The sequence below is a fragment of the Schistocerca cancellata genome, chromosome 5, assembly GCF_023864275.1.
Source record: "Schistocerca cancellata isolate TAMUIC-IGC-003103 chromosome 5, iqSchCanc2.1, whole genome shotgun sequence".
NCBI lineage: Eukaryota > Metazoa > Arthropoda > Insecta > Orthoptera > Acrididae > Schistocerca > Schistocerca cancellata.
The window spans coordinates 730,335,647-730,359,512 of record NC_064630.1 but is presented as its reverse complement, the minus strand read 5'-3'; the positions used below and the strand labels follow the sequence as shown (position 1 = coordinate 730,359,512).

Below are 23,866 nucleotides of genomic sequence, written 5' to 3'. Positions count from 1 at the left end.
GACCAAACTGCTGAGGTCATCGATCCCTAAGCTGGCACACTACTTAATCTAACTTAAACTGCCTTACGCTAAGGACAACACATACAAACACAAACACACACACACACACACACACACACACACACACACACACACACGCCCGAGGGAGCACTCGAACCTCCGACGGGCGGAGCCGAGCGAACCGTGACAAGGCGCCTTGGACCACGCGGCTACAACGCGTGGCGTCAGTCGTAATGCTAAGTGGCTGTTAATGGTCAGTGCACGTTTCTATTTTATATCATGTAAATTAAGATATTGCTAATGCTATAAGTATTTCTATAACAGGTCTTAAATCAACTGTAGGAGGCATGTACCTCTCAAAATTCCGTACGAATTCTTTCGAAATTATGTAATTCTCAGAACCGCAATTTTTTGGAAGTCACATGGAAACGAAATACTAGGGACTGATGTAAATAAATTCTTTAAGACATTGTATATATTTTCTGCTGTTATTAGTAAAATCCTAGGCATTGCGGACGACAACCAGTCATATTTTTAAGACAATAACGAACTGTGATTCCTCCTCCCAGCCCTCCCGCCATCATCCAACAGAAGCACGCCCTAGATCCACCCCTAGCTGCTACTGCGGCAATGCAAGCGTTGTTGAGTACAGATTAAACTTCGACTATTTCTTTTACTTGCCCGCCGCCGTAGCTGAATGGACAGAGAGCAGTGGTGGGGCGAGCTCGCCTTGTTTGCGCCTCGCCTGTTGTGCTGCTTGCTAGCGTGTGCGCGTTCCTTTACTTCCGCGTAGCGGCTTATCTTAAAGTACGACTTTATCGACCATCATGGTGTTTTCCTACCTCCAAGCCACGATTAAATTAGTTTTTCCATAGTTGATGAACGACCAGAGATTTATGAAGTAGAACGGTTTATACGGGACGAAGTGCGTCTCCCTTCGAAGGACGTCCTCGGAATTAGGTTTTCGATCTTTAGTACTACGATGTACATAAGGCTGGCGAATGAAGAGCTGCGCGCCGACACTTTGCGGCTCCACGGTAGCGATCAAGATCCGATATTCTGATGGCCGTATGGGGACTGTCGTGGCTGATCACGCTGATTTTGGACGCCGAACGCTGAACTCCCGTTTGAGGTGCCGTCGGAGGTTGTGGTGGCTGCCTCTATACGGGAACGTCGTCAGTCATGTTGCTGAAACGTGGAAGACGTTCGAAACAGTTGTGCCCGACTTCTTGGGCGCTTAGAAGACTAGCAGGGCATTCAAAAAGTTTTGCACAGTCGTCTCTATTTTTTTCAATTTTTTGCAGGAGGAGAATGAAATTTTTTGTGAACATACTTGGAACATTTAGCTATATATCTACATCTACATCTACATCCATACTCCGCAAGCCACCTGACGGTGAGTGGCGGAGGGTACCTTCAGTACCTCTATCGGTTCTCCCTTCTATTCCAGTCTCGTATTGTTCGTGGAAAGAAGGATTGTCGGTATGCCTATGTGTGTGCTCTAATCTCTCTAATTTTATCCTCATGGTCTCTTCGCGAGATATACGTAGGAGGGAGCAATATACTGCTTGACTCTTCGGTGAAGGTATGTTCTCGAAACTTTGACAAAAGCCCGTACCGAGCTACTGAGCGTCTCTCCTGCATAGTCTTCCACTGGAGTTTATCTATCATCTCCGTAACGCTTTCGCGATTACTAAATGATCCTGTAACGAAGCGCGCTGCTCTCCGTTGGATCTTCTCTATGTCTTGTATCAACCCTATCTGGTACGGATCCCACACTGCTGAGCAGTATTCAAGCAGTGGGCGAACAAGCGTACTGTAACCTACTTCCTTTGTTTTCGGATTGCATTTCCTTAGGATTCTTCCAATGAATCTCAGTCTGGCATCTGCTTTACCGACGATCAACATTATATGATCATTCCATTTTAAATCACTCCTAATGCGTACTCCCAGATAATTTATGGTATTAACTGCTTCCAGTTGCTGACGTGCTATTTTGTAGCTAAATGATAAAGGATCTATCTTTCTGTGTATTCGCAGCACATTACACTTGTCTACATTGAGATTCAATTGCCATTCTCTGCACCATGCGTCAATTCGCTGCAGATCCTCCTGCATTTCAGTACAATTTTCCATTGTTACAACCTCTCGATACACCACAGCATCATCTGCAAAAAGCCTCAGTGAACTTCCGATGTCATCCACCAGGTCATTTATGTATATTGTGAAAAGCAACGGTCCTATGACACTCCCCTGCGGCACACCTGAAATCACTCTTACTTCGGAAGACTTCTCTCCATTGAGAATAACCTGCTGCGTCCTGTTATCTAGGAACTCCTCAATCCAATCACACAATTGGTCTGATAGTCCATATGCTCTTACTTTGTTCATTAAACGACTGTGGGGAACTGTATCGAACGCATTGCGGAAGTCAAGGAACACGGCATCTACCTGTGAACCCGTGTCTATGGCCCTCTGAGTCTCGTGGACGAATAGCGCGAGCAGCGTTTCACATGACCGTCTTTTTCGAAACCCGTGCTGATTCCTACAGAGTAGATTTCTAGTCTCCAGAAAAGTCATTATACTCGAACACAATACGTGTTCCAAAATTCTACAACTGATCGACGTTAGAGATATAGGTCTATAGTTCTGCACATCTGTTCGACGTCCCTTCTTGAAAACGGGGATGACCTGTGCCCTTTTCCAATTCTTTGGAACGCTACGCTCTTCTAGAGACCTACGGTACACCGCTGCAAGAAGGGGGGCAAGTTCCTTCGCGTACTCTGTGTAAAATTGAACTGGTATCCCATCAGGTCCAGAGGCCTTTCCTCTTCTGAGCGATTTTAATTGTTTCTCTATCCCTCTGTCGTCTATTTCGATATCTACCATTTTGTCATCTGTGCGACAGTCTAGAGAAGGAACTACAGTGCAATCTTCCTCTGTGAAACAACTTTGGAAAAAGACATTTAGTATTTCGGCCTTTAGTCTGTCATCCTCTGTTTCAGTACCATTTTGGTCACAGAGTGTCTGGACATTTTGTTTTGATCCACCTACCGCTTTGACATAAGACCAAAATTTCTTAGGATTTTCTGCCTACTCAGAGTAGTCTTCATCAGCCGTGACGCATCTGGCGCAACGTTCTTTCCACGATGTGAATGCACTTTGGTAAAATTCGGGGGATTGACTTTTCCACCACTACTTGACACAGGAAATAAGGTTTCTCTCAATGTCAAATGTTTTACCCACAGGTAGGCCTTCAGAGGTAAAAATCAGATGGAGCCAAGCCCGGACTGTAGGGAGGATGAGGAACAATTTTCCAACCCTTTTTCCTGCTTTTGTCCTGCGTCTTAAGACTTGTATGGGGTTCGACATTGTCATGGTGTAGTCTGATGAGCTAACTCTGAAGCTGTGGTTCTTGACGAACAGTGACGGCCCCGGTCAATTGTGCAGCCAGGTTCCAAAAAGTTAATGAAAATGACACCAAACTGATCCCAGAAGAAGGAGGCCATCAGCTTTCAGGTTGCTGTTCGTTAAAGTCTTGGTTTCTACTTCCGAGAGGAACCCGGATGATGCCATTCCATGGATTGGATTTTGCTCTCAGGTTCGGACAAAAACCACGATGTTTCATCCTGGGTAATAACGCCGTCAAAACACTGTTTCCACTCTTCAGTAATGAGGCCCTCAGACACATTCTTCCTCATCGGTTTCATTTCTCTTGTCAATAATCTAGGCACCCAAAGTGTACAGATTTTTCTGTACCCTAGTGACAGTACCAGTGATACCACACTACCCAAACACAAACGAGTCATTTCAGCAAGCTGTCGTGTCGTCACACATCTGTCATTCTGTTTGATTTGATCAATAGTCGCATGTCCGCCCCCAGTAGCTGAACGTTCAGCGTGACAGATTGTCAATCCTCTGGGCCCGGGTTAGATTCCCGACTGGGTCGGGGAATTTTCTCTGCCCAGGGACTGGGTGTTGTGCTGTCCTCATCATCATCCTCTCATCCTCATCGACTGCGGGTCGCCGAAGTGGCGTCGAATTGAAAAACCGGCACCCGGCGAACGGTCTGCCAGACGAGGGGCCCTAGCCATACGATTAAATAAATAAATGGTCTCCTTATTCACATCACTCACTGCCGTCGATGATGTACTGCATCGGGGATTTTCCAGTAGAGAGAAGTCACTTTCTTTAAACCTCTGCAGCCACCGCTGGATACTGCTGCTATCCACTGTGTCGTCCCCATAAACTGGGAGCAACTCCCAGTGAACCGATGTGACATGTCATCGCCGGTCTTGAAGAGGAACTCCATCACCGACTGTTGTCGCAACCTGACATCTACTTCACGATGCATTATGGCTCACCTGTCAATAAAAGAAAATACTTTTATATACTAACTTGTAACTAAATGTTCCAAGTATGTTCACTAAAAATTTGATTCTCCTCCTGCAAAAAGTAATAGAATTAGGGACTACTGTGCAAAACTTTTTGAACGCCCTTTGTAATAATACAGTTAACTTGAACTCTCTGAAACAGTAATAGTTTACCAATTACAACAAAATGTATCTTGCTCGCGAGCCTCGGCTGTAGCTATGAAACTACACACGTGGACTTCCCGTTCGGAACATATTAAATGAGTCACGGTTACTGAGTGGAAAAACTGATACAAGTTCAGAATGCCCGTACATTGTCTTCACTGCAGCCACTAGAAAACAGAAGTTCGTAGACATTTGTTGACATAGTCTTGATGGCGTTGACGTTTAAGCACAGTTCATAGGAGACGGAGTCTCTTCACTCCCGTACAGCATGTAGGCCGTTTCTCCTACAGGAAATTCCTGGAATTGAGCAAGATCCAACGTCTAACGCAACTGCCCTCCCAGACTCCGATGACACAATTTCAGGGCAGAGGCGCCGCAGTGGCGCATTGAAACTACGGGAGCCACGGCCTCTTCCTATCACCTCACTGGCACTTCCGGTGCTTTGCTGTGCAGTATCTCTGTGATGGTCGATACTTCTTGGGCCGCTCTCGATACTCGACGATAGAGTCCTGCATGACCGAGTAAGCGAGCACAAAATACGAGATGGGACGAGCACACCCTAACTGGATAGGCTGCCCGCACTAGTTCTAGTGACCGAGCATAGAAGCCGTGACCGAATACGTAGCACGCAACTTCAAACACATTACACGTCTCATTATCCGTGTGAGACTGCAGCCAGTACGGGCTTCTCATTTGTGGTGTCTCTCTCTCTCTCTCTCTCTCTCTCTGCAATCATGCAGTGCGAGGAAACCAGTGCAGTAAGACGTAAGATTGAAATCAATGTTTACACATTGAAGAGACGGGAAGGTCTAAAAAGCCAAGTACGGAGCAAATTTTTGGTGGTTGTAGACGAAAACAGTGCACCTACTGGATACGTATCGTGCATAAACTGCTTCACATTATTGTGTTTCCAATCGGGAACCACTCTTTTAAAGAAAGACAGTTGCAAGAAACCTCACAAAGATACAGCTCCTTCAGGAATACCGGCAGTAATAAAAAATAGTATTACAGCAAAGTGTGTTGCAATGTGTGCTAAAGATACGAGACCTTTTAATGCTGTTTGCGGTGAAGGTTTCAGAGAACTAGGCCAAGAATTAATACATCTAGATGCGCATTATGGAAAAGTTAACGTGGCAGATGTCATGACACATCCCTCTACTATAAGCAGACATGTCAAGGAACAATACGAAACAGTATAATGCCTTCTGTTATTGCGGAAGTTATTAATAAAACATGTGCTGCGATAGTTGATATGTGGACTGATTCGCATAATCAGGTGCACTATTTGGCGCTTACATCTCATTACATTAACACAGATTGGTCTCTTCTGATCAATGTTTTACTTACAACAAAATTCCCGGACGTTAGAAAGACGGGAGTAAATATTATAAAGGAAAGTGCTCTATGAATTTAGTATTCTGTGTAACGTACCCGTTCTTGGTAACGTTACTTTTGTATTAAAAGAAAGAGAGAGAGAGAGAGAGAGAGAGAGAGAGATAGAGAGAGACAGAGAGAGAGAGAGAGAGAGGGAGAGAGAGAGAGAGAGAGAGAGAGGGAGGGAGGCGTTGGATTTGTACAGTACAGAGCAGCGAGCCGTGGGGAGGCGAGGTGAGGCGTCAGCGGTGACCGGTCATGCTCGGTTATCCGCGTGTCCGGAATCCGGACAACAGACATGGGGCGAGTACGTGACCGAGCCGAGTCGTATGGGGCCGGACACGAGCTGCTCGGTCCCCCCATCGAAAGGCGAGCCGTGACCGGTCAAACATGGAGCGTTGCAGCACTCTACTCGACGACACCGCAAAAACCTACCGTGTCCTCAGTGGTGTGTGTCAGATAAAAATTGAACTTGCCGGCTGCAAGGTTGTCGCTATGTACGATGTCCAACTGCGCATTTGGTCAGGTTGTGGCCAGCAGGACGACGTCCGTTCTGAATATCTCAAACGTAGACTGGTTCAGACGCCTCTCGAAGATGTCGCTCTCCCCGCGGTGCCCACTTTGTTACCTCTATATTACGCGTTCGCGGCGGGCCCGCTGCTGCGTCCGCTCTGAGTGAGCCAGCACTGATGTCAATTCCTCTCTTCTACACTGCCACCGGAGGCAGTAACGAAGGACGATGGCCGTCAATGGACGCAAGCCGTCTGTCAGAGCCCCGTCGTTGTTGATCCGGTTGCTCTACTGACCACCGCTTTTCTCCCGGCTGGCCTCATGTTAAACGACAGCCGCCCGCCATTCGACACAGAGCACCATTTTAGGAAGCAGCGGTCGCCGAGGAAACGCAAGAGACAACGCCGTACCCCTTCTGATGACTGCCTCCATTGGAGGTCAGCAGCTCGTGGTCGTGCGGTAGCGTTCTCGCTTCCCACGCCCGGGTTCACGGGTTCGATTCCCGGCGGGGTCAGGGATTTTCTCTGCCTCGTGATGACTGTGTGTTGTGTGATGTCCGTAGGTTAGTTAGGTTTAAGTAGTTCTAAGTTCTAGGGGACTGATGACGATAGATGTTAAGTCCCATAGTGCTCAGAGCCATTTGAACCATCTGAACCTCCATTGGACGGGCAAACAGGATGATGCGCTGCCCTCTGACGCCCTGGCACTGGACGACAAGACGTCTCTCCCCGCATCCGTCTCCAGTCAACGTCCGCCTTCAGTCACAGACCACCTTCGACTTCTTCTGATGCAGCTACCTCTCTTGCTGATGATAACCGTGAGCGCGCCTCTGATAGTGTAAACCGGCCTTGTGAGACGTATGTATCCTGCAGCAATATGTATGTATCCTGGAAGTACACACAACTATGGAATCCACTTGAGGGGTCGGCTCCCTCCCGATCACAGTGATGTGCCCTTCCACAAGGGGTCGAACAGGGAGCTCTTTGTGTGTCCCTCGTGTTTGCATCGTCCATTCTCATGGCGATGTCAGCATTTCAGACTAACCGCATAACCATGGCCATGTCAATACCATTCGCCCATGCCATGAACTGGCTTTACTGCATGAAATGCTGTATGCTGCGGATGATGACGTTGCCCTCCGTCAGGAGGTGCATTTTGCAACCTTTTGTGCTGCCCATGGCTTTACTGCACATACCTCACATGCTTCCCCCACTGGTAGTGGGGTGGCGATCCTCCTACAAAATGGTTCAAATGGCTCTGAGCACTACGGGACTTAACATCTGAGGTCATCAGTCCCCTAGAACTTAGAACTACTTGAACCTAACTAACCTATGGACATGACACTCACATCCATGCCCGAAGCAGGATTCGAACCTGTGACCGTAGCAGCAGTGCGGTTCCGGACTGAAGCGCCTAGAACCACTCCTCCTACATGATGGTATCCTTCCGTTACATTTGCCTATCCCCCTACTGCCTGAAGAGTGGCTCTCACGTTTAGTGGCGTCAGTATCATCAACGCCTACGCACCATCTAGATTGGGTCTCTGCCTCGAGCGTTCCACTTTCTTTTTCTAACCAGTAACGCCTCTCTTCTTGGGTCGGCAGGATGCATTCATCATGGGAGGTGACTTCAATTCCACTGAGGCACCCAAAGCTCAACTGTCGCAACACTCTCCATATGCGGTGCTAGCGGCAATACTCTAGCACCTCAACCTTGTGGACTCTCGCAATCATGTTCGTCGTGATCGTCCAGGGACTTTGAATTTAACTGGCTATTCTTCCATTCACTTCGATTGTGTTTATATCCCCCACGATATTGGCGGTGGGGTGCATGCTGCTTAAGTCTGGCCTGTTGCGTTTTCTGACGATGACGCATATATCTGTAGCATAAATATCTGCCGCCATGGCGTGTGACGTTGCTGGGGACCATGGAAACTGAATGCGATCCATCTTACTTCATCCAACTGCTAATATTTCGTCGAGACCACGTGGATAGTTATATGGAGCTGGTATCTGCACAGATACCATTGGTGATCTTGCAGCTCTTGAGGAATGAAATTATAATGAAATGCAGACCTTCAGCTGCTTACAGGCGTTGATAAATATCAACGGGGACAGTTGAAAAATTTGTGTCCCAGCCGTGACTCGAACCCGTGACCTCCCGCTTACAGGGCAGACGCTCTATCCGACTGAGCCACCGAGGACACAGACGAGAGTGCGACGGCAGGGACTTATCTCTGGCACGCTACCCGTGAGGCCCAGAGTTTCCAACTTTCTGTCCACACACTACATTTGTAGTGCCCCTGCCCACCATACTCATTACTTGCGGCAGTCAGACCACCGACTCCCGTAAGAGTTTGGTAGATGTGAGTGCATCCGCACTGAAGACGATCATTGGCCGGTGAGCCTTATCTATATGGAGCTGGTATCTGTCCTTGGCGACTAAGACGGATAGAGCGTGTGCCCTTTAAGGAGGAGGTCCTGGCTTCGAGTCCCAGTTCGGGCACGCGTTTTTCAGCTGACCCCGTTAATATTTCAACGCCTATAAGCAGCTAAGGGTCTGTATTTCATCATAGTTTCACGTGGATACTTAGTCATAGACGCCGTGATGCATATCGGTGTGCCCTGTCATGCTGGGTGTTCTGCACAAAGCCTGCCCTCTGCAAGCCCATGATTGATTACAGGAGGGAGGTCGCAGCGTGACGGCGGCTAACCCAGGATTTCTATTTCATCAGTCTCCATGATGCTGAAATCGACAGAGCGTCAGGCGATGGTGAATAGTGTCAAAACACAGTTCAAATCCCTCTAGCGACTCATGTTGTAAGAGCAATGATCATGGCGGGCAAACGTGACGGATTAGTGCAGCAGTGTCCATCTGTGTGCAAAGTGATAGCGGAACAGCGTCACGTTGGAGGACTTTGATTGGTGTTGTTACGACTGATGTTGGGCGGCAGTTAGATACCCAACACGATATAGGGTCTGCCCTCCATGCACACTATGTTATGCTTTACTCTGCTCAACGTCACCACCCTGCCAACATTAGGCAGCTTCCCGACTCTCCTTTGGCTCAGTTCCTGGAGATGAAACGTTGAATCTGCTTGCGACGTCACGGAGAATGAGGTCCACGATGCTATCCCGGCGGGTTCTACCAACAAGTCGCCTAGCCCTGACGGCCTCCCACCAGAGTTTTATCAGACGTTCCGTTCCCTAACGGCGCCGGTGTTGGCTGAAATTTGTCGGGACCTTACTCAATTCTCAGACGGTTTCCTCGACGGTCTCCATATTCCCATCCACAAGCCTCAGGGTACATCACGGATACGCGATTACCTCCCCTTGACGTTGCTCAACAGCAACATGAAAATCTTCACCCAGCTGTTGGCTGCGCGGCTTAAACAAACAATATGTGATTTTCACTGATCAAAGTTCTTTGGGAGGTACCAATAACATCGGCACTGAGCTCTGTCGCTATCGGGACTTAATCGCTCTTGTTCGAGCTCTTGACTTGAGACAGGTGTTCAGTGGGACGATCTCGACTAACTGGAAGGGGTTCTCCGCAATATGGGCTACCCTGCTACTACCGTCGACATCGTAATGCGTCTCCTTCGTGGAGCTACGTTCCGCGTACTCTACAGTTCCTCCCATCTTGATCTGTTGTTCAGTGCATCAAGGTTGCCTACTCTCTACACTGCTGTATGCTCTCGCCATGGAACCATTACTCTGCGGCCTCCATCAACGCCTGTCCGGGGTGTCTCTCTGTGGCCACGTATTCAGCTGTCCTGCTCACACAGATGATCTCGTCATCGTTCTTCGTAGCGGTGCTGAGGTCAGGGGCTCAGTGGCATGGGTTACCAACTACGGCGAAGCTTCTGGTAGCTGCCTTAAAGTCCGCAAATCGAGCGCCATTGCTGCAGGTGCCGGGCTTCCTGCAGACAGCACTGCTCCATTGCGTGTAGCTGATACTTCCGATGCTTACAACCTGACTTCGTAAGTGATCTGTGACGCACGATTAACTTCAGCTGCAGGCACCTACTTTCCCAACTACTAACTGGGATCTTAGATTACCATTTACGAGCACTCGGTCTTCTACAACGGACATAATATGTACACTGCCCTCCATAAGCTTCGAAACGCAATGCTGCGTATTACAACGGAGCAAGATGGAAGTGATCTCTGGGAGTTATTGGTGAGAATACGGAATAGCAAGCTCAAATAACGGTTAATAATGACACGTACGGTACTGTACACTTAATTATTGTACATATACATACATATTGGAACATACTAGTATTGCTCCGCTTTATGTAAACCGACGTTACCTGTCCAAGCAGTTCTACTGAACATGCAAGGTGGCGCGAGTAGACCCCATGGCTATATAGAAGTACAATGTTTACATTTCTGTTCACTTGTAGTTGCGTTTGCATAAAGGTGTAACACGCCGCGAAAATGGCCCCAAAGTGCCATATTGCTTATGAATCACTTTGCACCTAGAAGGCAATAGTGTCCGACAAATGGCAAAAAATGATGATTTCCATCAGCGGAGTTGTCAAAACCATTTTCCAGCATAGAGAAAAATGCTCCTGAGATCGTCCTCGCTCAGGAGCACCCAGGAAAACATAAGAACGCCAGGAAAACTATTTGGTAGTGACCAGTAAACAAAAATGGTTCAAATGGCTCTGAGCACTATGCGACTTAACTTCTGAGGTCATCAGTCGCCTAGTACTTAGAACTAATTACACCTAACTAACCTAAGGACATCACACACATCCATGCCTGAGGCAGGATTCGAACCTGCGACCGTAGCGGTCGCTCGGTTCCAGACTGTAGCGCCTAGAACCGCACGGCCAGAACGGCCGGCTGACCAGTAAACGTAACAGATTGTAAACTGTCCGTGAATTGATTGCTGAACTAAACGCAACGAGGGATACACCGGTGAGTGAGTCAACAGTAAGACGACGCCTGGCAGACAACAACCTCCGAGGTTATGTAGCAACAAGGAAACCACTGCTGCACCCTGTTAACAAGAAGAAAACGATTCAGTGAGCTAAGAAACACCAACACTGGGCAGCGGAGGATTGGAAAAGAGTCTAATCCACTGATGAATTGAAGGTCGAAATATCTGGAAGCGAACACCGTCAAATTGTACGCCGTTTACCCCATGAACGCTTGAATCGTCAGTGCGTGATTCCAACTGTAAAGTATGAAGGCGATTCTGTGATTGTATGGGGATCATTTGGAAGGAATAAAATCGGATATTTGGTGAAAATAGATGAAAAACTGAACCAAAAGGATTATCATGCCATTCTCCAGCGACATGCTAGGACATTTGGTTTGCGTCAGATTGGGAAAAGGTTTGTCTTGCAGCGAGACAACGACTCGAAACATACGTCTCGCTTGTGTCAGAACTATGTGAAGTCTCTAGACGTTCGTAAAATATTGAAAAACATGAAACGGCCGCCCCAGTCCCCTGATTGTAACCCAATCGAGCTGCTATGGGTTGAATTGGACAGGAGGATCCGAAAACGGGAAATCATGAGTGGGTCACAATTGTGGGAGGTCCTGCAGCAAGAATGGAGATTAATTCCAACTGAAACCTGGTAAAACTGACGCAGCGCATGCCGAGAGTGTGCAAGGCAGTGATGAAAGCAAAGGGCGGCTATTTTGAGGAATCGAAAATTTAATTGTTGCATCTACCCGTGTATAATTTGAACTTAATAAACATTCGGAAAACAACAAAATGCATTTTTGTACTCTATTTCCTTTCCATTGTCTATAATTACTAGCTGTTTCCAAACTTAGGGAGGGTAGTGTAAATGTACATATCCCCCCGTATGGCATAGACTCTTCCTATTCTACCATCCATGGCCCGCCGCATGCTAGCGGCGTTGGGTTTGTATGTTTGCCACGGCTTGCTCTTTAATATACACTCCTGGAAATGGAAAAAAGAACACATTGACACCGGTGTGTCAGACCCACCATACTTGCTCCGGACACTGCGAGAGGGCTGTACAAGCAATGATCACACGCACGGCACAGCGGACACACCAGGAACCGCGGTGATGGCCGTCGAATGGCGCTAGCTGCGCAGCATTTGTCCACCGCCGCCGTCAGTGTCAGCCAGTTTGCCGTGGCATACGGAGCTCCATCGCAGTCTTTAACACTGGTAGCATGCCGCGACAGCGTGGACGTGAACCGTATGTGCAGTTGACGGACTTTGAGCGAGGGCGTATAGTGGGCATGCGGGAGGCCGGGTGGACGTACCGCCGAATTGCTCAACACGTGGGGCGTGAGGTCTCCACAGTACATCGATGTTGTCGCCAGTGGTCGGCGGAAGGTGCACGTGCCCGTCGACCTGGGACCGGACCGCAGCGACGCACGGATGCACGCCGAGACCATAGGATCCTACGCAGTGCCGTAGGGGACCGCACCGCCACTTCCCAGCAAATTAGGGACACTGTTGCTCCTGGGGTATCGGCGAGGACCATTCGCAACCGTCTCCATGAAGCTGGGCTACGGTCCCGCACACCGTTAGGCCGTCTTCCGCTCACGCCCCAACATCGTGCAGCCCGCCTCCAGTGGTGTCGCGACAGGCGTGAATGGAGGGACGAATGGGGACGTGTCGTCTTCAGCGATGAGAGTCGCTTCTGCCTTGGTGCCAATGATGGTCGCATGCGTGTTTGGCGCCGTGCAGGTGAGCGCCACAATCAGGACTGCATACGACCGAGGCACACAGGGCCAACACCCGGCATCATGGTGTGGGGAGCGATCTCCTACACTGGCCGTACACCACTGGTGATCGTCGAGGGGACACTGAATAGTGCACGGTACATCCAAACCGTCATCGAACCCATCGTTCTACCATTCCTAGACCGGCAAGGGAACTTGCTGTTCCAACAGGACAATGCACGTCCGCATGTATCCCGTGCCACCCAACGTGCTCTAGAAGGTGTAAGTCAACTACCCTGGCCAGCAAGATCTCCGGATCTGTCCCCCATTGAGCATGTTTGGGACTGGATGAAGCGTCGTCTCACGCGGTCTGCACGTCCAGCACGAACGCTGGTCCAACTGCGGCGCCAGGTGGAAATGGCATGGCAAGCCGTTCCACAGGACTACATCCAGCATCTCTACGATCGTCTCCATGGGAGAATAGCAGCCTGCATTGCTGCGAAAGGTGGATATACACTGTACTAGTGCCGACATTGTGCATGCTCTGTTGCCTGTGTCTATGTGCCTGTGGTTCTGTCAGTGTGATCATGTGATGTATCTGACCCCAGGAATGTGTCAATAAAGTTTCCCCTTCCTGGAACAATGAATTCACGGTGTTCTTATTTCAATTTCCAGGAGTGTAGGTTACGAGACCCTCGCCCTCCCGCGGTGCAGGGGCGGTTAGGTCCGTATCATGCCCCTACAAGAGCAATAGCCCCTTTCGTCAGCTCTCAAACGGCACTGTGCCGCCGTTATCCTACGTGCCTTACCAGCCTTCTGCTGGAGGCGCTTGCACCACGCTTTTTCTCAGCTCTTATACAGCTGCCGGACATCCCGGTCGCCCTTCTTTTTCTTCCTCCATTTTTACCTCGAACTGAGCTAGTCCTAGATACAGCCAACGCAGTAGGCATCCAGGACAGCAATGTGGTAGAGGGACAGCATTTCCATGTCAACTGGCGCGCATTCTGGCGATCGGTTGCCACTGACGTCAAGTCTGCTTGGTGCCTTACGGTCAATGGGAAGCAAGTATGCTGGTCACGCCTTCACGGGATTCACCTTGGGGACAACTCGTTGCGCGTCACCTGTGATGCTCTGGACACGGACTAGCATCGCCTGGTGAGTGGATCAGCGATGGGTGTCTGGTTCTTGGTGTAACAGATGCTGGCCCTAATTACCATGACGACTATTCATCAGATACCTCCTCACCTGCTCCTGTTTTTGGACTCGGCATACTTCCCACAAACGTGCAGGAGTTGATCCACGCCTTTTCCACTCTTAGAACCGGTTATTCTGTGGTCTCCGTAGGACTATGCGTCGATTGTCTCACTGAGTCTGGAGACTTACCGCTCCCTCCTCCTCTCGACGTCTGTTTCCTGCTGTTCACGGTGGTATTAATAATAATTACAGCGTAAGCTGCACATTAGTAAAGTATTACTCAATGGCGACCACTATACTGGGCCTGTTTTTAATATTATGGATGTGAAATTTTGTATTTTACTGCCGTCTTTCGGCTATTTTTTGACGTAACTTAGCTACAAGATATAAACCAGTTATTACTAATATCCCTCTAAGGAAGACGTTTTTACAAACGTTGAAACAATGGTCAAGAGGGTTCAAGGGGTTTAAATAAACCTTCCATTTTGCAGATGATTAATAACTTTCATTTATTTTCTAATATAAACACTTTACGGCATAGCGGCACTGTAGAAGCGAAGCTTGAAACGCAGAATTCTCCTAGCATCTAATGTGCCAAAAATGGAATCTAACAATTACTGTTTGATAGAGAAAAGTCTTATTTTCGGGCCTACATGTTGGTGGATCCCATTCGTTGAGAATTTTCGAGTAAGACTCACACTCACGAGTTACTCATAGCTCCTCACATTACTGGCGTATTTGTCATATGGCACGGCCAGTCTTGCTGTCTGGGTTCGAGTCACGAGAATGATTTCTTATTCACTGACGCTTAAAAAACTGTATTATTCCAGTTAACCGCAGCGACCCGACACAGTGTTAAAAACAGTAAATGAAACGTAGTCCAAAACAAGGAGATCACATATCCCTTTCGTGTTTCTCTTTCAGCAGTGGGGCTTTCTGATGCAAAACTCCAGTTTTGAAAATACGTACTGTCATAGTATTATAGTATGTAGGAGTAGTCTACACATTTTCTCATTTTCTCTCTATAGCAAACGCGCATTTCATAAGAATCAAACACACAATTTTACTGAGGCCTTTTGATTGCTTATTTAACTTTAGTAATAAAGAAAGAGATTTTCAGTACGTACTGCCCGAAACCCAAATCTTCATTAACTGAGTTTTTGGGAGTCTTATTATAGAGTCACCAAATTTTGAAAAATTACTTAAAATTTATAATAATTTTATTTTCCTTCAGATTACGATAATTTTCAGATCCCACCAATCATGCTCCCGCAATACTAATATTAAATGCCATTTTTTAGTTTAATAAACAAATAAAATTGGTTTAACGTAGAATATAGAATATTTTATATCAGTCCTTCAACATAATAACATCGTTTACCAAATTGAGCTGCTTCTTCCGTTCAGAACAAAACCAATACTTACTTATCATAAATTCCTTTCAAATTGTACATAACACAAACTTTCAGTTATTGACGCTAATTAATGGTTTGGAGGTAATCTGTTTGCAAATCTCAGCTTTTACACTAATCATCATCATCATCTACATCATACTCCGCAAGCTGCCTAATCGTGTCTGGCGGAGGTACTTTCGGTACAACTATCTGATCCCTTTAACCCTGTTCCACTCGCGAATAGTGCATGGGAAGAATGATTGTCGGTAAGCCTCTGTATTGGCTCTGATTTCTCGAATTCTCTCTTCGTGGTCAATACGCGAGATGTACGATATGTCGGGGGAAGTAATATGTCGTCTGACTACTCCTGAAAAGTGCTGTCCCTAAATTTCAATAGTAAATCTCGCCGTGATACACAACGCCTCTCTTGTAACGCCAGCGGAGTTTAGCATCTCCGTAACGCTCTTTCACCAGCTAAATGATCCCGTGACGAAACGTACCGCTCTTCGTTGCATCTTCTCTATCTCCTCTATCAGTCCTACCTGATAGGGATCCCAGATGGATGAACAATGCTGCAGAATCGGGCGACCAAGCGTCTTATAAGCCACTTCTATCGTGGATGAGTTACATTTCCTTAATATTCTTCCGATGAATCTGAGTCTGGTTCAGATGGTTAATATGGCTCTGAGCACTATGGGACTTAACTTCTGAGGTCATCAGTCCTCTAGAACGGAGAACTACTTAAACCTACCTAACCTAAGGATATCACACAAATCAATGCCCGAGGCAGGATTCAAACCTGCGACCGTAGCGGTCGCGCGGTTCCAGACTGTAGCGCCTAGAACCGCTCGGACACTCTGGCCGGCTAATATGAGTCTTGCGACTGCTTTTCCCACTTTCTGTTTTTTATTGTCATTCCACCCAAGGTCACTCTGGATAGTTACGCCTAGATATTTTAAGGCAGACGCTGCTTCCAGCTGTTTGTCATCAATAGTGTAGCTGTACTGTAGTGTATTTCTTTTCCTATGTATGAGCAATATGTTACGTTTATTTAGTTCAGGGTCAACTGCCAGTTTGCACCATTCATCAGTTCTCTGCAGGTCGTTCAGCAGGTTCTTAGTATCTTCTGGCGTTGCTACTTTGGTATAAACAACTGCATCATCTACGAATAGCCTTAAAGAGCATCCGACGCTTTCTACTGGATCGTTTATATACGTTGTAAACAGCAACGGTCCTATCACACTTCCCTGTGGTACTCCGTATATTACCTTTCCGTTAAGGGTGACGTGTTGAGCTCTACCTGCAAGGAAGTCTTGAATCCAATCGCAGGCCTGCTCCGATACTCCGTAAGCTCGTATTGTTTTCATTAAACGGCAATGTGTGACGGTGTCAAATGCCTTACTGAAATCAAGCAACACGGCATCAACCTGAGCGCCGTTGTCCACTATTGTGGATCTCATGGAGGAACAGAGAGCTGAGTTTCGCAGGATCTTTATGTTGCGGAATCCATGTTGATTTCTATAGAGGAGATGTTCATTTTCCAAGAACGTCATAATTCTTGAGCATAAAACATATTCCATAATTCTACAACATATTGACGTCAACAATACAGGTGTATAGTTATGTAGATCTGTTTTACGGCATTTTTTAAAAACGAGAATGACCTGCGCTTTTTCCCAGTCGTTAGGTACCTTTCGTTGCTCAAGCAATTTACGATAAATTACTGCTGTTCTGTACATGCAAAGAAAAACATTACACTTACATATTCTGCATCCTAAGTAGCACCCGACAGTAATCACCATCAGCACTCTTTTGTATCTCACCATTCCACAAACACAAAATTTGATTATGATGTCTTTAAGTCCGGCACATTGCCGTTCATAATACACACTATACACGGGATATTTATTTTATTTCCACTTAATTATGGTTCATTATCGTTCACCACAACTCCTTAATGAAGCACGTATGACTATGCATATTCGGAGTAGGTATTAAAATCCATGGAGAAGAAATAAAAATGTTGAGGTTCGCCGATGACATTGTAAGTCTGTCAGAGACAGCAAAGGACTTGGAAGAGCAATTGAACGGAATGGACAGTGTCTTCAAAGGAGGATATAAGATGAACATCAACAAAAGCAAAACGAGGATAATGGAATGTAGTCGAAGTAAGTCGGGTGATGCTGTGGGAATTAGATTATGAAATGAGACACTTAAGGTAGTAAAGGAGTTTTGCTATTTGGGGAGCAAAATAACTGATGATGGTCGCAGCAGAGCGGATATAAAATGTAGACTGGCAATGGCAAGGAAAGCGTTTCTGAAGAAGAGAAATTTGTTAACATCGCGTATAGATTTCAATGTCAGGAAGTCGTTTCTGAAAGTATTTGTATGGAGTGTAGCCATGTGTTGTTGTTGTGGTCTTCAGTCCTGAGACAGGTTTGATGCAGCTCTCCATGCTACTCTATCCTGTGCAAGCTTCTTCATCTCCCAGTATCTACTGCAACCTACATCCTTCTGAATCTGCTTAGTGTATTCATCTCTTGGTCTCCCTCTACGATTTTTACCCTCCACACTGCCCTCCAATGCTAAATTTGTGATCCCTTGATGCCTCAAAACATGTCCTACCAACCGATCCCTTCTTCTAGTCAAGCTGTGCCACAAACTTCTCTTCTCCCCAATCCTATTCAATACCTCCTCATTAGTTACATGATCTACCCACCTTATCTTCAGCATTCTTCTGTAGCACCACATTTCGAAAGCTTCTATTCTCTTCTTGTCCAAACTATTTATCGTCCATGTTTCACTTCCATACATGGCTACACTCCATACAAATATTTTCAGAAATGACTTCCTGACACTTAAATCTATACTCGATGTTAACAAAGTCCTCTTCTTGAGAAACGCTTTCCTTGCCATTGCCAGTCTACATTTTATATCCTCTCTACTTCGACCATCATCGGTTATTTTACTCCCTAAATAGCAAAACTCCTTTACTACTTTAAGTGTCTCATTTCCTAATCTAATTCCCTCAGCATCACCCGACTTAATTTGACTACATTCCATTATCCTCGTTTTGCTTTTGTTGATGTTCATCTTATATCCTCCTTTCAAGACACTGTCCATTCCGTTCAACTGCTCTTCCAAGTCCTTTGCTGTCTCTGACATAATTACAATGTCATCGGCGAACCTCAAAGTTTTTACTTCTTCTCCATGAATTTTAATACCTATTCCGAATTTTTCTTTTGTTTCCTTTACTGCTTGCTCAATATACAGATTGAATAACATCGGGGAGAGGCTACAACCCTGTCTTACTCCTTTCCCAACCACTGCTTCCCTTTCATGCCCCTCGACTCTTATAACTGCCACCTGGTTTCTGTACAAACTGTAAATAGCCTTTCGCTCCCTGTATTTTACCCCTGCCACCTTCAGAATTTGAAAGAGAGTATTCCAGTTAACATTGTCAAAAGCTTTCTCTAAGTCTACAAATGCTAGAAACGTAGGTTTGCCTTTCCTTAATCTTTCTTCTAAGATAAGTCGTAAGGTCAGTATTGCCTCACGTGTTCCAACATTTGTACGGAATCCAAACTGATCTTCCCCGAGGTCGGCTTCTACCAGTTTTTCCATTCGTCTGTAAAGAATTCGCGTTAGTATTTTGCAGCTATGACTTATTAAACTGATAGTTCGGTAATTTTCACATCTGTCAACACCTGCTTTCTTTGGGATTGGAATTATTATATTCTTCTTGAAGTCTGATGGTATTTCGCCTGTCTCATACATCGTGCTCACCAGATGGTAGAGTTTTGTCATGACTGGCTCTCCCGAGGCCATCAGTAGTTCAAATGGAATGTTGTCTACTCCGGGGGCCTTGTTTCGACTCAGGTCTTTCAGTGCTCTGTCAAACTCTTCACGCAGTATCTTATCTCCCATTTCGTCTTCATCTACATCCTCTTCCATTTCCATAATATTGTCCTCAAGTACATCGCCCTTGTATAAACCCTCTATATACTCCTTCCACCTTTCTGCCTTCCCTTCTTTGCTTAGAACTGGGTTGCCATCTGAGCTCTTGATATTCATACAAGTGGTTCTCTTCTCTCCAAAGGTCTCTTTAATTTTCCTGTAGGCAGTATCTATCTTACCCCTAGTGAGACAAGCCTCTACATCCTTACATTTGTCCTCTAGCCATCCCTGCTTAGCTATTTTGCACTTCCTTTCGATATCATTTTTGAGACGTTTGTATTCCTTTTTGCCTGCTTCATTTACTGCATTTTTATATTTTCTCCTTTCATCAATTAAATTCAATATTTCTTCTGTTACCCAAGGATTTCTATTAGCCCTCGTCTTTTTACCTACTTGATCCTCTGCTGCCTTCACCACTTCATCTCTCAGAGCTACCCATTCTTCTTCTACTGTATTTCTTTCCCCCATTCCTGTCAATTGTTCCCTTATGCTCTCCCTGAAACTCTCTACAACCTCTGGTTCTTTCAGTTTATCCAGGTCCCATCTCCTTAAATTCCCACCTTTTTGCAGTTTCTTCAGTTTCAATCTGCAGTTCATAACCAATAGATTGTGGTCAGAATCCACATCTGCCCCAGGAAAAGTCTTACAATTTAAAACCTGGTTCCTAAATCTCTGTCTTACCATGATATAATCTATCTGATACCTTTTAGTATCTCCAGGATTCTTCCAGGTATACAACCTTCTTTTATGATTCGTGAACCAAGTGTTGGCTATGATTAAGTTATGCTCTGCGCAAAATTCTACAAGGCGGCTTCCTCTTTCATTCCTTCCCCCGAATCCATATTCACCTACTATGTTTCCTTCTCTCCCTTTTCCTACTGACGAATTCCAGTCACCCATGACTATTAAATTTTCGTCTCCCTTCACTACCTGAATAATTTCTTTTATCTCGTCATACACTTCATCTATTTCTTCATCATCTGCAGAGGTAGTTGGCATATAAACTTGTACTACTGTAGTAGGCATGGGCTTTGTGTCTATCTTGGCCACAATAATGTGTTCACTATGCTGTTTGTAGTAGCTAACCCGCACTCCTATTTTTTTATTCATTATTAAACCTATTCCTGCATTACCCCTATTTGATTTTGTATTTATAACCCTGTAATCACCTGACCAAAAGTCTTGTTCCTCCTGCCACCGAACTTCACTAATTCCCACTATATCTAACTTTAACCTATCCATTTCCCTTTTTAAATTTTCTAACCTACCTGCCCGATTAAGGGATCTGACATTCCACGCTCCGATCCGTAGAACGCCAGTTTTCTTTCTCCTGATAACGACGTCCTCCTGAGTAGTCCCCGCCCGGAGATCCGAATGGGGGACTATTTTACCTCCGGAATATTTTACCCAAGAGGATGCCATCATCATATAATCGTACAGTAGAGCTGCATGTCCTCGGGAAAAATTACGGCTGTAGTTTCCCCTTGCTTTCAGCCGTTCGCAGTACCAGCACAGCAAGGCCGTTTTGGTTAATGTTACAAGGCCAGATCAGTCAATCATCCAGACTGTTGCCCCTGCAACTACTGAAAAGGCTGCTGCCCCTCTTCAGGAACCACATGTTTGTCTGGCCTCTCAACAGATACCCCTCCGTTGTGGTTGCACCTACGGTACAGCCATCTGTATCGCTGAGGCACGCAAGCCTCCCCACCAACGGCAAGGTCCATGGTTCATGGGGGGTGTAGCCATGTATGGAAGTGAAACATGGACGGTAAATAGTTTGGACAAGAAGAGAATAGAAGCTTTCGAAATGTGGTGCTACAGAAGAATGCTGAAGATTAGATGGGTAGATCATATAACTAACGAGGAAGGATTGAGTAGGATTGAGGAGAAGAGAAGTTTGTGGCTCAACTTGACTAGAAGAAGGGGTCGGTTGGTAGGACATGTTCTGACATCAAGAGATCACCAATTTAGTAGGTTGGTTTGGTTGGTTTGGGGGATGAAGGGGACCAGACTGCTACGGTCATCGGTCCCTTTTTCCAAATACAAAGAACACCCACAGAGAATAAAAACGAGGAACAGAATAGATCACAGACGATACAGAACAAGAGAAACGGAGACAAGGACAAGACAAAACGAACTAAAACCACACAGAGTGTGACAGTGGTTGGCCGACCATAGAAATAAAAAAAGGAAAAGCCAACCACTTAGAAACACATTAAAAGATCAGTTTAAAATCATAGGCCAAAGGCCAGAATCAAAACAAAAAATAAAATAAAACAGAAACACTCAGATGAAAGAATAAAAACTCCCTGCCCTAATAAAACGTAAAACTAAGGCAGCCATAACAGGGTCATCGGATAAAACGGCAGGGAGCGTATCAGGCAGCGCAAATGTCTGCCTGACCACAGCTAAAAGGGGGCAGGCCAACAGAATGTGGGCCACCGTCAAAGCCGCCCCGCAGCGACATACAGGAGGGTCCTCCCGGCGCAGTAAATAACTGTGTGTTAGCCGGGAGTGGCCAATGCGGAGCCGACAAAGGACGACTGAGTCCCTGCGGTTGGCTCGCATGGAGGACCGCCACACAGTCGTCGTCTCCTTAATGGCACGGAGTTTATTGGGTGTAATCCGATCGCGCCATTCAGCGTCCCAAAGCGCAAAAACTTTTCGGCGGAGGACTGCCCGCAAATCAGCCTCTGGGAGGCCAACATCCAGAGATGGTTTACTCGTGGCCTCTTTCGCCAGGCGGTCAGCATGTTCATTGCCCGGGATACCAACATGACCGGGGGTCCACACAAAGACCACAGAGCGGCCGCAACGCGCAAGAGTATGCAGGGACTCATGGATAGCCATCACCAGACGAGAACGAGGAAAACACTGGTCGAGAGCTCGTAAACCGCTCAGGGAATCGCTACAGATAACGAAGGACTCACCTGAGCAGGAGCGGATATACTCTAGGGCTCTAAAGATGGCGACTAGCTCAGCAGTGTAAACGCTGCAGCCAGCCGCCAAGGACCGTTGTTCGGAATGGTCCCCTAGAGTTAGCGCATACCCGACACGACCAGCAACCATCGAACCGTCGGTGTAAACAATTCCAGAGCCCTGATACGTGGCCAGGATGGAATAAAAGCGGCGGCGGAAGGCCTCTGGAGTGACCGAGTCCTTCGAGCCCTGTGCCAAGTCGAACCGAAGGCAAGGGCGAGGAACACACCACGGGGGTGTACGCAGAGGCGCCCGGAAAGGAGGTGGAACAGGGAAAAACCCAAGCCCACAGAGAAGCTCCTTGACGCGTACGGCGATCGGACAACCCGACCGGGGCCGACGGGCTGGCAGATGGACGAAAGACTGCGGGAACAGGACACGATAATTTGGATGCCCGGGCAAGCTTAGAACATGGGCAGCATAAGCGGCCAGCAAACGTTGGCGCCGGAACCGCAGTGGGGGTACACCTGCCTCCACTAGTACACTGTCCACAGGGCTGGTGCGGAAAGCACCAGTGGCAAGGCGTATCCCGCTGTGGAGAATTGGGTCCAGCACCCGTAACGCAGATGGGGATGCTGAGCCATAAGCCAGGCTCCCATAATCCAGACGGGACTGGATTAAAGCCTGGTAGAGCCGCAACAGGGTAGAGCGGTCGGCGCCCCAGCGGGTGTGGCTCAAGCATCTCAGAGCGTTTAGATGCCGCCAACACGTCTGTTTAAGCTGCCGGATATGAGGCAGCCAAGTCAACCGGGCATCGAAAACCACCCCCAAAAACCTGTGGGTTTCCACCACAGCAAGGAGTTCGTCGCCAAGATAAAGCCGCGGCTCAGGATGGACTGTTCGGCGCCGGCAGAAATGCATAACGCGGGTCTTGGCTGCCGAAAACTGAAACCCATGCGCTACAGCCCAAGACTGCGCCTTACGGATAGCGCCCTGTAGCTGACGTTCAACAGCTGCAATGCCAGTAGAGCTGTAATAAAGGCAGAAGTCGTCAGCATACAGGGAAGCAGAGATAGAATTTCCCACGGCCGCAGCGAGCCCGTTAATGGCTATTAAAAACAGGCAGACACTTATAACAGAACCCTGTGGCACACCGTTCTCCTGGACGTGGGTGGAACTATAGGAGGCTGCGACTTGCACGCGGAAGGTACGATACGACAGGAAATTGCGGATAAAGATCGGCAGAGGGCCCCGAAGACCCCATCCATGAAGCGTAGAAAGGATGTGATGACGCCATGTCGTATCGTACGCCTTCCGC

General features: G+C 47.0%; 1 non-coding gene across 1 annotated transcript; it reads right to left on the bottom strand.

Annotated features, from left to right (window-relative positions):
- Positions 1-8,551: 8,551 nt before the first annotated feature.
- On the bottom strand, positions 8,552-8,626 carry Trnat-ugu (transfer RNA threonine (anticodon UGU)). The gene has a single exon. It is a non-coding gene; the product is annotated as a tRNA-Thr (tRNA).
- Between the last annotated feature and the right edge of the window lie 15,240 nt (positions 8,627-23,866).